The sequence below is a fragment of the Gracilinanus agilis genome, chromosome 2 (assembly GCF_016433145.1).
Source record: "Gracilinanus agilis isolate LMUSP501 chromosome 2, AgileGrace, whole genome shotgun sequence".
Taxonomy (NCBI): Eukaryota; Metazoa; Chordata; class Mammalia; order Didelphimorphia; family Didelphidae; genus Gracilinanus; species Gracilinanus agilis.
The window spans coordinates 195,152,210-195,166,842 of record NC_058131.1 but is presented as its reverse complement, the minus strand read 5'-3'; positions in this window follow the sequence as shown (position 1 = coordinate 195,166,842).

Genomic DNA, 14,633 nt, shown 5'->3' with positions numbered 1-14,633 from the left:
TTGTTGAAGTCTCAAGTCTGAACCCCATCAGGGGTTCTTTTATCATTTCATCTTTCTCTATACCTAATGACCTTTAACTCTCATCTTCACCTCCTTTGTGGTAGCTTTACCCCTCAGTTTTTCCCCTGTACTTTATCCCCCACAGACTGGCTACAATCTCCTACTTTCTCTTCTTAATCCCTTAGGTGAAGCATTCTGCACTTTGAATTCCTCACTCTTTCTTTTGTCACCAATCGTGCCTCTCAAAATGCCCATCCTGGCCTCTTCTCATCACCTTTCTCTTTCCCTGCTATTCACCCATAGCTGAGTTGTCTTTTTTTTTTTTTTATCCTGGGACTCCATTCTAGGAGCATAGGGCCACAACCAGTAGGCAATGGGTCACACAGTCGCTCAGGGTCACCCAGCTGGGAAGTGTCTGAGCCCGGATTTGAACCTAGGACCTTTCTTCTCTAGGCCTGGCTCTCAATCCACTGAGCTAGCCCAGCTGCCCCTACTTTAGGTTGCAGTTTCTTTAGCAGATGTAATTTTTACAGGGTGGGGTTGCTAGCCCCACGCCCAACCCTCCTCCTTTTTCATCCGGGCTAGAGAATGTCCTTAGCCCAGGAGTGGTAAGGGTGGGCGATAGGGGTCAAGTGACTTGCCCAAGGTCACACAGCTGGAAGTGTCCGAGGCCGGACTTGAACCTAGGACCTCCAGTCTCTAGGCCTGGCTCTCAATCCACTGAGCCACCCAGCTGCCCCCATACTGTCTACTCAGCCATAGCTGAGTAGACAGAGTAAATCATGAAACTGTGCTGATGCAGTCCAATACAAATTTATGTCTTCTTATCTTAACTGGGCCCTTACTGCAGCAAGGCACATCTTTTATTCCTAATTGATTAAAAAAAAAACAAACCCTTACCTTCTGTCAGTATCAGTTCTTTTTATTTATTTATTTATTAAACCCTTACCTTCCATCTTGGAGTTACTACTGTGTATTGACTCCAAGGTAGGAGAGTGGTAAGGGCTAGGCAATGGGGGTTAGGTGACTTGCCCAGGGTCACACAACTGAGAAGTATCTGAGGTCAGATTTGAACCCAGGTCTCTCAATCCACTAAGCTACCCAGCTATCTATCCCCTGTCAGTATCATCAGTTCTAAGACAGGAGAATGGCAAGGGCAAGGTGGTGATGGTGAACCTTTTAGAGACTGCATGCTGTGCCCTCCCCCCACCAAGTACCACATTCCACCCCACCCCCCACTTTACCCCAGACAGGGGAGGGAGGAAGGGGGGAAGTGAGGAATGTCCTCAGGCACATGCAGGGGGGAGGAGAACAGCTCTGCCCTCAGGCCCTCTGGCTTTCTAGTAAGGAACTCTGGTGGGTGTCAGCAGGTGTGCCCACAGAGAGGGCTCTGCGCACTCTTTTCAGCATGCATGCCATAGAGTGGCCATCACAGGGCTAGGCAATAAGGATTCAGTGACTAGCCCAGAGTCACACAACAAAGAAGTGTTTGAGGCCAGATTCAAACACAGCTCCTCCCAACTCCAGGCCTGATACTCTGCCCACTGTGCTATGTAGTTGCCCCTCTCAAATTGATTTTTTTTTTATCCCATATTAGTTGTTTAAAGCCTTCTTGTCTTTCCTCAAGCCTCCTTGCGGGTGCCCTTTCTCTTATTCTCTTAACTAGGAACTTTCTCTCATACTTTACCAAAAAAAATTGAGACTACAGAAAAGTCCTTCAGCCCTCCATTTCCTCCTCTTTTTCTTACACCATTGAGACATTTTCCCCCAATAATCTTCTCCTTCATTCTGGTCTCAAGTGAAGACAAAGTCTTTCTCTTTATCAAAGCCAACACTTCTACATGCACCTTTGTTCCCATTCTTTCCCAACTTCTCCAGCACATTCTCTCCTCTATCTTCTCTACTTACTCTCTCATTAATATTCAACCTTTCCCTATCTATTTGCTCTTTCCCCACTCACTACCTATAAACATGCCCAGTTCACCTCATTCTTTAAAAAACTGATCATTCCACTAGCTATATCTCTCCTTCCACTTCATGCCTAAACTCGAGAAAGTCAACTATAGTCTATTTGACTTCCTCTACTGTCACTCTCTTCTAATTCTCTACAAATGACTTTTGACTTCATTCTCTTTCTTACCAATAATCTCTTAATTTCCAAATGAAATGAATTTTTTTTCAATCTTCATCCTCCTTTACCCTCTGTAATATCTGGCACTGTCAGTCATCTGTTCTTTCTGGATTCTCTCTCCTCTTTGGGTTTTTATAATGCTACTTTCTACTCGTTTCCCCCTACCTTTCTGATCACTCCCCAGTTTCTTTTTCTGGTTCTTCATCCATGTCATAGCCACTAACTTTGGATGTCTCTTGAGGGTCTATCCTGGAGCTTTTTCTTTTTTCCTAACACCACCATGCTCTGTGCTTCTAGCTGTAGTCTCAATTCTAAATTATAGAATTCATATTCATTCATTTCCAACAATTCCTTGAACATCTTGAACTGTATAGTATATAGGCAATTAAATTTGAAATGTCCAAAATAGAAGTTTATTAAACTTTCCTCTTTCTGAACTTTCCTATTGCTATCAAAGGCATCATTATTCTCTCAGTCATCCAGCTGCAACTCATCATTTGTACTTACACAACATATCTGTTTCTATATATTATATATATATATTGTTTCTATTGTATAAAATCTTAGAGAGATTATCTATCTATCTATCTATCTATCTATCTATCTATCTATCTATCTATCTATCTATCTATCTATCTATCTATCTATCTATCTATCATCTATTTCCTTCTTTACAATCACACAGCCATAAACCTATTCAAGGCCAGGACTTCTACAGTAGGAGTTCCACTGATCTCCCTGCCTCAAGTCTCTCCTCACTCCAGTTTACTCGGCTGACAATATGATTTCTCTAAAGAATAACTCCATCTGTATATAACCTTGATCTTCACTGAGCTCCTATGGCTCCCACTTACCTCCATGATAAAATGCGAACTTTTCTGTTTAGCATTTAAAGTTCTATATAGCTTGGATCCTTCTTACCTTTATAGCCTTCCTACACCTTACTAGCCTCTACACACTGTTATTCAGCTACACTAGCCTAGCTTGCAGTTCTTCCAACAGGATCTTCCATTTCCCAGATCTTTGCTTTTTCCCTGGCTGTCAAGCATGCCTAGAATGTTCTTCCTCATTCCCTCTGCCCCCTGGCTTATCAGGCTTCCTTAAAAAATCAGCTCAAATTCTATCTTTTGCAAGAAGCCTTTTCTACTCCCACAGCTGCTAGTTCCTTCCCATCTCAGATTACCTTCATCTATACTGTATGTATATATATATACACATATATATATACATACATATATATATATATTTTAGGAGCCTAGTTATTTACATGTTGTCTCCTCCCTGAAAATGAATACTCCTTGAGAGCAGAGATTATTTTTGTCTTTCTTTGGATCTCCAACCTTTAGCATACTGCCTGGCACTCAATAAGTCCTCAATAAATGCTTGCTGACTGACTAACTCAATATTGGTCTAGTTTGAGGATAAAATGGAAGAATAAAATGCACAATATAGCATGACTAAGTACATTAGCAAGTTACAAAACAAAATATTTTATAAAGTCCAGCCAGAAAAGTCATTCCTTGCCCAGGAATATCTTGGAACACTACAAGGAAAAAAGTTTACATTTGAATGGATGGTTTGGAATTCAACTGGGAAAGAGGGGGAGGGAGCGCTTTCTAGGGTTAGAGAATTGGGTAAACGAAGGCACAGAGGTGGGAAATTTCAGGGAATATTGATGATGAGGTTCAGTAGACAAAGTAGGGCAATTTGACTGCAACATAGAAGCTGTGGAAATAAGTGATAAAGCTGGAAAGGTATTGTAGTACAAGCTTAAAGAGGACCTTTAAAGGGAAGCTAAAATATTTTATTCTCTTTTCATGTTGGTTTTAGAAAAGGAAGTGTAATGGTCCCCTGGAATTCTGGGTGAGACTTGACCCTGTATTTTGCAGGAATTCCATCTTACCATCTTCTACATTACAGTAGTAGAGGCATCACCAGGCTTCTTGCTAATTTTATGGTGTGGCCAGGAAATAAGCTAGTTAATATATTGATGAATTCCAGCTTACTCTTATGATTCTAATCAGGAATGTAGATTGAAGCCAGAATAAAATCAGATAGGTATTCAGGAACAGTGTAACTAGATGGGAGAAGTAGCCTGAGCTCTATGACCTTAGGCAATTTACCTAGGGTCCCTGAAAAATGAGGGGTTTGGCTAAATGATGGCTAAGGTCACTTCCAACTCTTGATTGGCTAGTCTTTTTCAATTTGTCTCACTTAAAGGAGGAATAGCTCTTCCCTATAGTCTAAGCCCATGGTGGTGAATCTATGGCACACATGTCACAGATAGCATGCAGAGCCCTCTTTGGGGCACATGCACTGTTGCCTGCCAGGTTCATTACTAGAAAAGCAGAGGGACTTGGAGTGAAGCTGTTCCCCTCCCCCTCTCCACCAGCCTTGAGGACATTCCTCACTTCACCCACCCCCTTTGCCCAGCAGCCCAATGGGAGCACTTCCTCCCTCTCCTGTCTGGGGTAAGGTAGTGGAGGGTACTTGGTCTCTAGGGAGCACTTGGTCTGGGGTGGGGCACAGTATGCAGTCTCTAAAAGGTTCACTATCACTGGTCTAAATATTAGATCCATTGAGTTTAGCCATAAGGAAGAAAAAAAACTAAAACAAAAACAGAATTACTCATTTGTTCTAGATTACACTAGCTCAAGGGGAAGGAAGAGAAGGTGATGTTGAATAAGGGCTAGTGGGAATAGTTTAGGCATGGAAGCCTAGGTGCTGGAGTAAAAATCTCTCCCATTTTGAGGGGATAGTAAAAGCAAAAAATGGGAGTCGGAATATATTTATCTGCTGATGGAGTGAAATCACAGATAGCAGACTGAAAAGGACCTGAGAGCTGGGATTTGAATCCAGATATTGACTCCAAATCATCTCTGTTTACTACATAGCACTGATACAAGCTACATGACCCTTAGTAAATTATTTAATTGCTCTCAACCTTAGTATTCTCATTTGTAAAATGGGGACAAATAATAGCACCTACCTCACAAGGTTGTTATGAGAGTCAAGTGAAATATTATCTATACATTTTTTCAAATCTAATAGTGTCATATTAATGTTAGCTACATTGGATTGTGGGCAGCTTGGCAGCAAAGTAGAGTGCCAGGCTTGGAGTCAGGAAAACTCATCTTCCTAAGTTCAAATTTGGCCTCAAACACTTCCTGGCTGTATAACCCTGAAAAAGTTACTCAACCCTTTTTGCCTTAGTTTCTTCATCTGTAAAATGTACTAGGGAAGGAAAGGGCAAACTACTACTATTATCTTTGCTAAGGAAACCCCAAATGGGGTCATGAAGCGTCAGACATAACTGACCAACAATAATATATTGAACTATCTTCCACTTTGTCAGGGAAAAATATCTGACTTTTCCTTCTCTGCAACTGTCAACTTGAGCTGTAGACTTTGCGGTTTCCTATAACCTTCTAGACTTCAAAGTTTCAAAGAAAATTATTTTTCCTGGAGTTGTTTCCCATGTTTTGAATTGTTTTTTTTTTGTCTTATTTTTAAAGACTGCATCTCCCAGCCAATTCTCATTACTAATCAATGCAAAAACTTTAACTTGCTCTGTTTCTGACCTGTGCTAATTTGCCTTATTTTACCCAAACTGAAATCCCTTGATCCTGGATAGGGAGAATGGCAGTGGATAGGTGGAGGTGATTGTGTCACCTTCTTGCAGCAAACATAGTGTGGACCCCCAATCAGTATAGCTGGTTGTACCATCAAACTTTCAAGCTCAAGAGATCTATTGACCTCAGTCTTCTTCGTAGATTTATTTACAGGCAGAGATCCTGTGCCTAGCAGGTTCCAAATTTTAGGCAGTTAAGCACAATAAATCAATTCACAAACAGCTATTGTCATTCCCAAACCACCTTGAATAGCTTCCTCTAGATTTGGTAATCCATTGAAGCAACAGAATTTTTAGTTACATTTTTAGCAATTCCCAGAGATTTTATCTTCTGGGCTCCAGAAGAGAAACTTCCTGAAACTCTTTCAAGGACATTTGCCCCATTAGAAAAATGAAACTTTTTAAATCAAACTAGGAAATCTGGTAACCTCAGACACATCTAAGAAAGGCATTATTATAAGAGGAACTCTGCCCTAGAAATCAAAAAGAAATAGGCTCGAGTCTTGGCTCTAGTTTGTAACCCTGAGCAAGTTACTTGGGATGTTCTGAGATCCAGTTTCCTCATCTGTAAAAGGTGTACACAAATTCTTGCATTACTGACCTCACAGAGTTAATTTAAGGAAAACTTTTTTTATAAACTATAAAGAACTCTAGAAAATGAAGTTTTATAGGAAAGAGTTGGTCTGTTCAGGTCTCAAGTTTGCTTTGTCCTACTCAAAAGATAATGCTGTCAGTGTTTTTGTTTTTGGTGGTCACTGATGAAAAGATGGAAGCTCTACTAATTCAAGAGTCTATAGGGGCAACTGGATAGCTCAGTGGAGGACTGGGGATTTCCTGGGTCAGCCCTGGAGAGGGGAGATCCTGGGCTCCAATCTGGCCTCAGACATTTCCTAGCTATATGACCCTGGGCAAGTCACTTAACCCCTATTGCCAGCCTTTATCACTCTTCTGCCTTGGAATCAATACTAAATATTGATTCTAAGATAAAAATAAGGATTTAAAAAAATCTGCAAAAACTGAGGATAAATCATGTTTCTCTTCTAAGACTATGGATACAAAAATAAACCATATGTACAATGTAACTATTATTTTAAGGGAAGGTTTTGCAAAGGCAGGAGTTCTGGGAAAGTGAGAGCAATGTTAGAAACTAAGACATATATAGGAAAAAATATATATAGAGAGAATGGATACTTATGGTTATTGTTAGTCATGTCCAACTTTTCATGACCCTGATTTGAGGTTTTCTTGGCAAAGATACTGTGATGGCTTGCCATTTCCTTCTCCAGCTCATTTTGCAGATGAAGAAAGTGAAGCTTAGGTCACACAGCTAGTAAAGATCTGAGTCCAGATTTGAACCCAGGAAAATGAGTCTGGCACTCTATCTGCCTTCCTAGCGAGGACAGAGGTAGGCACTGAAACAGAAAGAAATCCTATCTTAAATAAATAAAAAAGAAACAAAATTTTTAAAAATCAAATAATTAAGAAAAGGTTGTAAGAAAAGTACCTTATGAGGGGCAACTGGGTGGCTCAGTGGATTGAGAGCCAGGACTACAGATAGGTGGTCCTGGATTCAAATCTGGATTGAGATACTTCCTAGCTGTGTGATCCTGGGCAAGTCACTTCACCCCAATTGCCTATGCCCTCGCCATTCTTAGAACTCATATACAGTATTGATTCTAAAATGGAAATTGTGTTGTTTTTAAAAGTATCTTACAAACTTTGAAAACACTGAAGATGGGTAAGTTATTATCATTTGTTAACTTGAAAATAAAATAATACCGAACTACTAAAGAGGTCAGCAAAACCAAGTCTTTATTTATTTAATTTAATTTAATTAATTTATCCATTTTGATCCCTTACCTTCTGTCTTGTATAATAAGGCTGAATATACACCGAGGACTTTGAGGGGGTACCACCCCGAAACTGGGTGACCTGGATGGTCATGCTGCCCCACAGGAGTTGGGGGTGAGGCTTCCCTATAAGATGAGGTATGTTGTACCCCAATCCTTCTGAATGAGGGCAGGGTTCACACAAGCTTCTCCCGAGGTCAGTTAACTTCACAGCAAGTGGTCTGGCTCCAAGATGGAGGCAGTTAGACCAAGCTGTGATTCTCTTCTCCCTTGTTGTCTCTCAGGCGCTCCAGAAGGCTATCTGACTAATGAATGGCTTTTATTATTCGGGCAATAGGATTTGGGGTGTCCTCTTCTATATTTCTATGGAGTCTGTCACTCAGGATGGAACCTTTGGGGTTCCCACTCCCAAGCCTCTTCCCCCACCCCTTCTCCTTCTGTTTCTTTTTCTATCCTTTTCTATAGTTGTAAGTTTTGACTGAAAGAGGGTCTCTCAACAAGGTTGGGTAATGGGGGAAGGAGACTAAGAGAATCACTCCCAAAATGGAGTCCAAAAACTTAGCTAACTCTATGGTTGAAGTCTTGCTGGGTGAGATGCAAAGGAATCTTTGACCAGGGAATCAGGGTTTCAATGTCCAAAGAAAGATCCTCAGGAAGCCCTCAAGACTGGATCTGAGCTGGGATGTCCAAACCCTTTCTCCTCCCAGTACTCCTAGAAGTACCTCTCCTCTCCTCCTTTCTCTGGAGAATTACCCAGAATTCTCTCTGGTCTCAACTGTCAGTACCTGTCACCAAATGTCAGCCACTCCTTTTCTGGCTCCTTTTGTCCCATCCGCCTTGCACAAATCCCATCCTTACACTTGGAATCAATATCGTGTATCCGTTCCAAGGCAGAAGAGTGATAAAAGCTAGGCAATGGGGGATAAGTGACTTGCCCAGGGTCACACAGCTGGGAAGTGTCTGAGGCCATATTTGAACCTAGGACCTCCCATCTCTAGGCCTGACTCTCAATCCACTGAGTTACCCAGCTGCCCCCCCACCCCAAACCAAGTCTTTAATCAGGAAAGAGTGTTCAATTTTGGCCACCACACAGAGTTAGGTGCCTAAAAACCACATAAAGCCAAGGGCTCTAGGACTCTGGGAACCGTATCTCTAGGAGAATGCACCGCACAAGATGATTCTCCATAGAGCGACAGAACTTAGGGGTCTTTTGTACCCTTTGGAGAACTTGGTAAAATAAGCACGCATAGACAGGCTGCAAAGAGGCTATAGCTAGCAGTTGGGGCATCAGGGAATGGGCTACTACTACAAATATGAAAGGAAAAGATCAAACCAAGAGCTGGGCTTCCTGAGAGAGGACTCTATTACCATGGGAGAAACTACTAAGACAAAGAAGGTACTCAACCTTTGACTCTGCCTCCCAGGCCCACCCAAACTGGGGTCACCAAACACTTCAAGATCTATAGTTCCGTCCAAAACAGGTGTGCCTGGAACTTGAGTACTCAAGAGGCAGGGCAAATTTAAAACTTAACACATTAAACCAAGTTGACACATTAAACCAAGAGTGTTTTATTAATGTCCATTGAATTCCTAAAGATACTGTAGGGGACCAGTCAATCAATAAGATCCTATTAAGCACTTACTTTATGCCAGGTTCAGTCTCTAAAAGGTTTATCATCACTGGTCTAACTATTAGATCCATCCTTTGAGTTTAGCCATAAGGGAAAAAAAAATGTGCAAAAGCAAAAACGGGGTCCCTGCCTGTTTTTTTTATTTCAGAGACAATGTGCAAATCACGATGGACACACCAAATGTGTATCATTTAATGGCAAGCAATCTTCGGGAGAAGAAACTGAGAAGTGGGGAGTAAAGATAGCAGGGAGTAGTCAGGATATGGGATGAATCTTGCAGGAAGCCAAGGGGCAGTGGGGGGCAGAAGTGAAGAGGGAGGCCAGCCTGGGCATTGTGGGTGACCAATGAAAATGAGGGCCTGAGATGCCATTTATGTGTAAGGAAAACGAAGTTGTTCAGAGCAGATTCATCAGAGAGTATTTCAGAGGAATTAAAAATATGAGACTAGAAAAGTAGGGAAAAGCCAGGTGGTGAGGGGCTCGGAATGCCAAGGAGAGGATTTAATCTTTGGCATTTACTGAGATGGGAGCTGGGAGCATAAGGAAGCGGGTTACATGGTCAGGCCCACTTTGGGAAAATCATTTTGGCGACTGAAAGGAGGAAGTTTGGATTGAACCAGGCAAGGATAAGATAGAAGAGATATTATTAATCTCTAAGGAACATGACATTTAGTCACAACCAACCAAGTCTAGTACTATTTAAGGAGGCAGGAAATCTGAAATACTGAAAGAGACACTGGCCTGGGAGGCTCTAAACCTGAGTTGGGCAAGTTCTCATTTCCTCCCTGGATCTCCAATTCCTCCTCTATAAAGCGGGATTGGACCTTTAAGGTGTCTGTGTGCTGTGACCATAGCTGCAAGGGCCACAGGATTGCTTGTCCATCAGGCCCCAAGGGAAGACTTGCGTATGTAGTACAACGATGCTTTGCAGATGTTTTGTACCAAATCTCCACGATGCAGAAGTGTTTAAAGGATGCTTACAAACACCTTGAAATGAAAGGTTTTTCAGGGAAATGCTGATATAACCCTAATTATAATGGTGTGAATTTCCATATGTGATGGAGCTGCAGCTGGCCTGGTGGTGGGAAGGATGAGCTGTGAATCAGGCTCCCAGAGAGAGAGACCCTTCCTTTGCTCTCTTTGATGTGAAATCACAAAAGTGGCTATGTTCTAACATAATTACAGTACTTAAAGAAAAGTGTAAAATCAAGTCTATTTGCAGTTTACAGCCGTTACTCTAAATATTCCCTTGGTGAATATAAAAATCCCCGTGGATATTTATTAAAAAACTAACTGGAATACAGCTGTAGATCAAACACTTCACCCTCTTCTTCCTGTTGTGTTTTTTTTTTTTTTTGACTCAAGTTATTCCACCTTGAAGAACTTTGGGTCACCTGCTATTTTAAATTTTCTGAATTTGTGTTCTATGGTTGGTTTACAAAAAAACAAAAAACCTGTAGTTAAAAGGATGGGTTTTTGCAATAGTGAGTTCAGTTTTGGGTCATGGAAAGAAAGCACAGCTCAGTTTCCCAAATATTGTTCTTTTCTTCCTATTCAATTCTGGGCCTAGTTTATTGTCCAGAGCAGAATAGTGACTATTCCAGTTCTACAACTTGATGGACTTAATGGGCTGCCCATCAAACTAGATGTCACAATTTGGGCATGTTGCCTAGATTTCAGAACTATAATTTTATAAAATCAACTATTTTGTGATTTTATTACTTTGTATTTTTATTAAATATTGTGAGTTGGCCTTTTTATTAAATGCTGTTAATTACTGGATTCCTTCTGCTAATTTAGTTTTATACTTAGTAAATTGTCATCTTAATATTTTATATTGGTTTACCTACCTCGAGATCAATGAGTTTCCATACTAAATGAATATCAAGGCCAACTATGTTCTGCTCTTATTTAAAATGAATCTATTCATTCTCATCTATATCCAGACAGAATTATTTATATGAGAGAAGCATAGGTATTTAATTCATACACATACATATCTGTGAAATGCCTTCAATGTGTACAGGAGCATGTTAAGAGTCAGCAAAGAAAGTCAAACCAGCCTCTGACCTCAGGGAACTTACATTTTACTGGGACACGTAGAAAGCCAGACAAATGGGCAGATCAATAGCTTCAACATATATACATTACATATATATGCACACATATATAGTAAATACAAATATAATTCTCAAAGAAAGAAAGAAAACCTTCTTACCTAATAAAGGTAGCTGAGTGAAATAGAGAATAGAGCTCTAGACCTGGAGTTAGGAAGACCTCGGTTCAAATCTAGTTCTAATCTAATCTAACAAAATACTTACTAGCTATATGACCCTAAGCAAGTCACTTAATTTCTCTCTGCCTCAGTTTCTTCCTCTATAAAATGGAGACAGTAAAAACTACTTCTCTGTGTTGTGATAATAAATATTGCTATAAAGAGTTTTGCACATCTTAAAGTACTAATATAAATGTCAATTATCATCATCATTAGAAAAAGACTTATTCTTTAGAGACTTAATTTATTTTAGAACCAGCTAAGTGGTACAGTGGATAAAATATGAAGCCTGACTCTAAAAGACCTGAGTTCAAATTTAGCCTCAAACACTAGCTAAGTGACTTTGGGCATGTCACTTAACTTTGCCTTTGTTTCTTCATTTGCAAAATGTTGATAATAATAGTACCTACTCCCAAACACACCAAAATATTCATAGCAGCGCTTTTTGGTAGCAAAGAATTGGTTTCCAATTAATTTTTAATTTGCCTCTCCATGAACCCTTATTGATTATAATTTTTATTGCATTATGATCTGTAAGGATTAAAATCAGGGTTTTGACTCAATATGGGAGTTATAAAAGTGGTTGCCATTTATAAAATATTATAGCTTAAGTCAAGATGACTTTTAGCAACTTTTATTTACAAAGAGGTAGAAAGAGTGAAAGTAGGAAATGTAGAAAAGAGTCAGAGTCTTAACAAGCCTACCAGCCCTTCTCTGGTGAAGTCTGGCTCTGCTTCCAGCCAGGACTTCCCCAAGTCCCGATCTTCAAGTGGATTTCCCAGTAATCCTCAGTCAGAAGTCCCTGTGGTGTCTTTAGCCAGAGTTTCACCAATGCAGAATGACTCCAAGGAAAAAAAAGTAGTTCCACTCACCCACGCAGAATCCAGGGAAAGACTCTCCTCCAAAGTCAAGGCAGGAATCTCTGGAGACAGTCTCCCCAAATGCCAGGAAAGGAATAGTAGAAGGCCATGCTCATCTCTTCTTTTATGCTCCTTTTCCAAGTCATTTCCTGTCTCTTCCCCTTCTTCACAGAAACCAATTGCCATCTTTCAATTTGCTTAGTCCTGCCCAGGGCTGGGCAGTCCCCTTTGGAGGTGAGAGTTTTGGACTTGTGAACTCTCTTACTTAAGTGTTGAGTAGGGGTGCTTTGAGTTCTTGATTGATTGAGTTAAAGGTTGCTGATAGATTTCATTAAAATAGACGTAGAGATAATTCTATCTTCACATTCCCCCCCCACCCCCCATAATTCTTTGGGAGACTAGTCTCCCCAACAAATCAGTTAGCATAACTAGCTTATACTTCTAAAAATCTTCTAGCTAAAAGTGTGAACAATATTGCACTTTCTAAGAGGAAACTACAATAGTTGGAGATAAGAGGGAACTAGAAGAGAGAGAGCAAAATCAATGTTTGCTAGGTACTTTGAAAAAAAGTCAATTAGGGGACCATCCCCTTTGGCATAAGAGTTTACATTCAGAATAAATGTGTTCAACCCCCTTCAGTTCAATTTACTACATCCTAAAGTTTATTCTGGATCTTTTGATGCAATGTAGGTTTCTTTATGGCACTTTCTTCAAACAGTCCATTTTCTTGATTTGGAGAGTTAACAAACTTCCTCAAAAAATGTTTAAATCTTAGATTTTATGAAAATTATACAGATCTGAAAAAGTTGCATTTATTATTTCTGCTTTTCTGCATTTGGTTATGATGTTTTTATGCCCTAGTTATAGTCAATCTTTGTATATGTATCTTCTTATGGTTCTCTTGAATTTTTTATTTGGATATCACATGTTCTATTTAAGTCTATTCTTTTCTTCAGGAATGCTTGGAAATTTTCTATTTTATTAAGTGATCATATTTCCCCTAAAAGCATATAGTCAATCCACATAAATCATCAGCATTTCTATATATTTACAACAAAACTCAGCACCAAGAGTTAGAAAGATAAACTCCACTTAAAAACACTGTAGACAATATAAAATATCTGGGAATCTATCTGCCAAGACAAACTCAGGAGTTATATGAACACAAACAAATAAAACTAGATCTAAACAATTGGAAAAACATTAATTGCTCATGGGTAGGATGAGCCAATATAATAAAAATAACAATCCTACCTAAACTAATTTACCTATTCAATGCCATCCCTATCAAACTACCAAAAAACTTTTTTAAAAAATTAGAAAAAATTATTAGAAAGTTCATTTGGAAGAACAAAAGATCAAGAATATCAAGGGAGCTAATGAAAAAAATGTGAAGAATGGGGGCTTAGCAGTACCATATCTTAAACTGTACTACAAACCAGTGACCATCAAAATAAAATGGTACTGGCTAAGAGATAGAAGGGAGGATCAGTGGAATAGACTAGAGGGTAAATGACCTCAGCAAGCTGGCATTTGAGGTGTTTGATAAATCCAAAGATCTCAGCTTTTGGAATAAGAACTCACTATTTGACAAAAACTGCTAGGAAAATTGGAAAACAGCATAGAAAAAATTAGATTTAGATCAACATCTTCTACCCCAGTGATGGGCAAACTTTTTTAAAGAGAGGGTCAAGGAAAGGAAATGCACATCTGTCAGTCTATTACTAAGGCAACTCTTACGAAATTTCATTGTATTTGTCAGATTAGGAATAACGTTGTGCCACCAGATAGAACATTTTAGGGGGCTGCATCTGGCTCGTGGGCCATAGTTTGCCCATCACTGTTCTACCCTATACCAAGATAATTTCAAAATGAGTAAATGACTTAAATATAAGAGTGAAATCATAAATAAATTAGGTGAACATAGAATAGTATACTTGTCAGATCTATGGTAAAGGAAGGAATTTAAGACCAAGCAAGAGATAGAGAATATTACAAAATATAAATGAATAATCTTGATTAGATTAAATTAAAAAGGTTTTGTAAAAACAAAACCAATGCAACTAAAATTAGAAGGAAAGCAAAAAACTGGGGGAAAAATTATAGCAAAACTCTCTGATAAGGATCTGATTTTCTAAATATATAAGGAACGAAGTCAAATGTACAAGAAATCAAGCCATTTTCCAATTGACAAATCATCAAAGGATATGAATAGGCAATTTTCAGATGAAGAAATCAAAACTATCAATAACCAC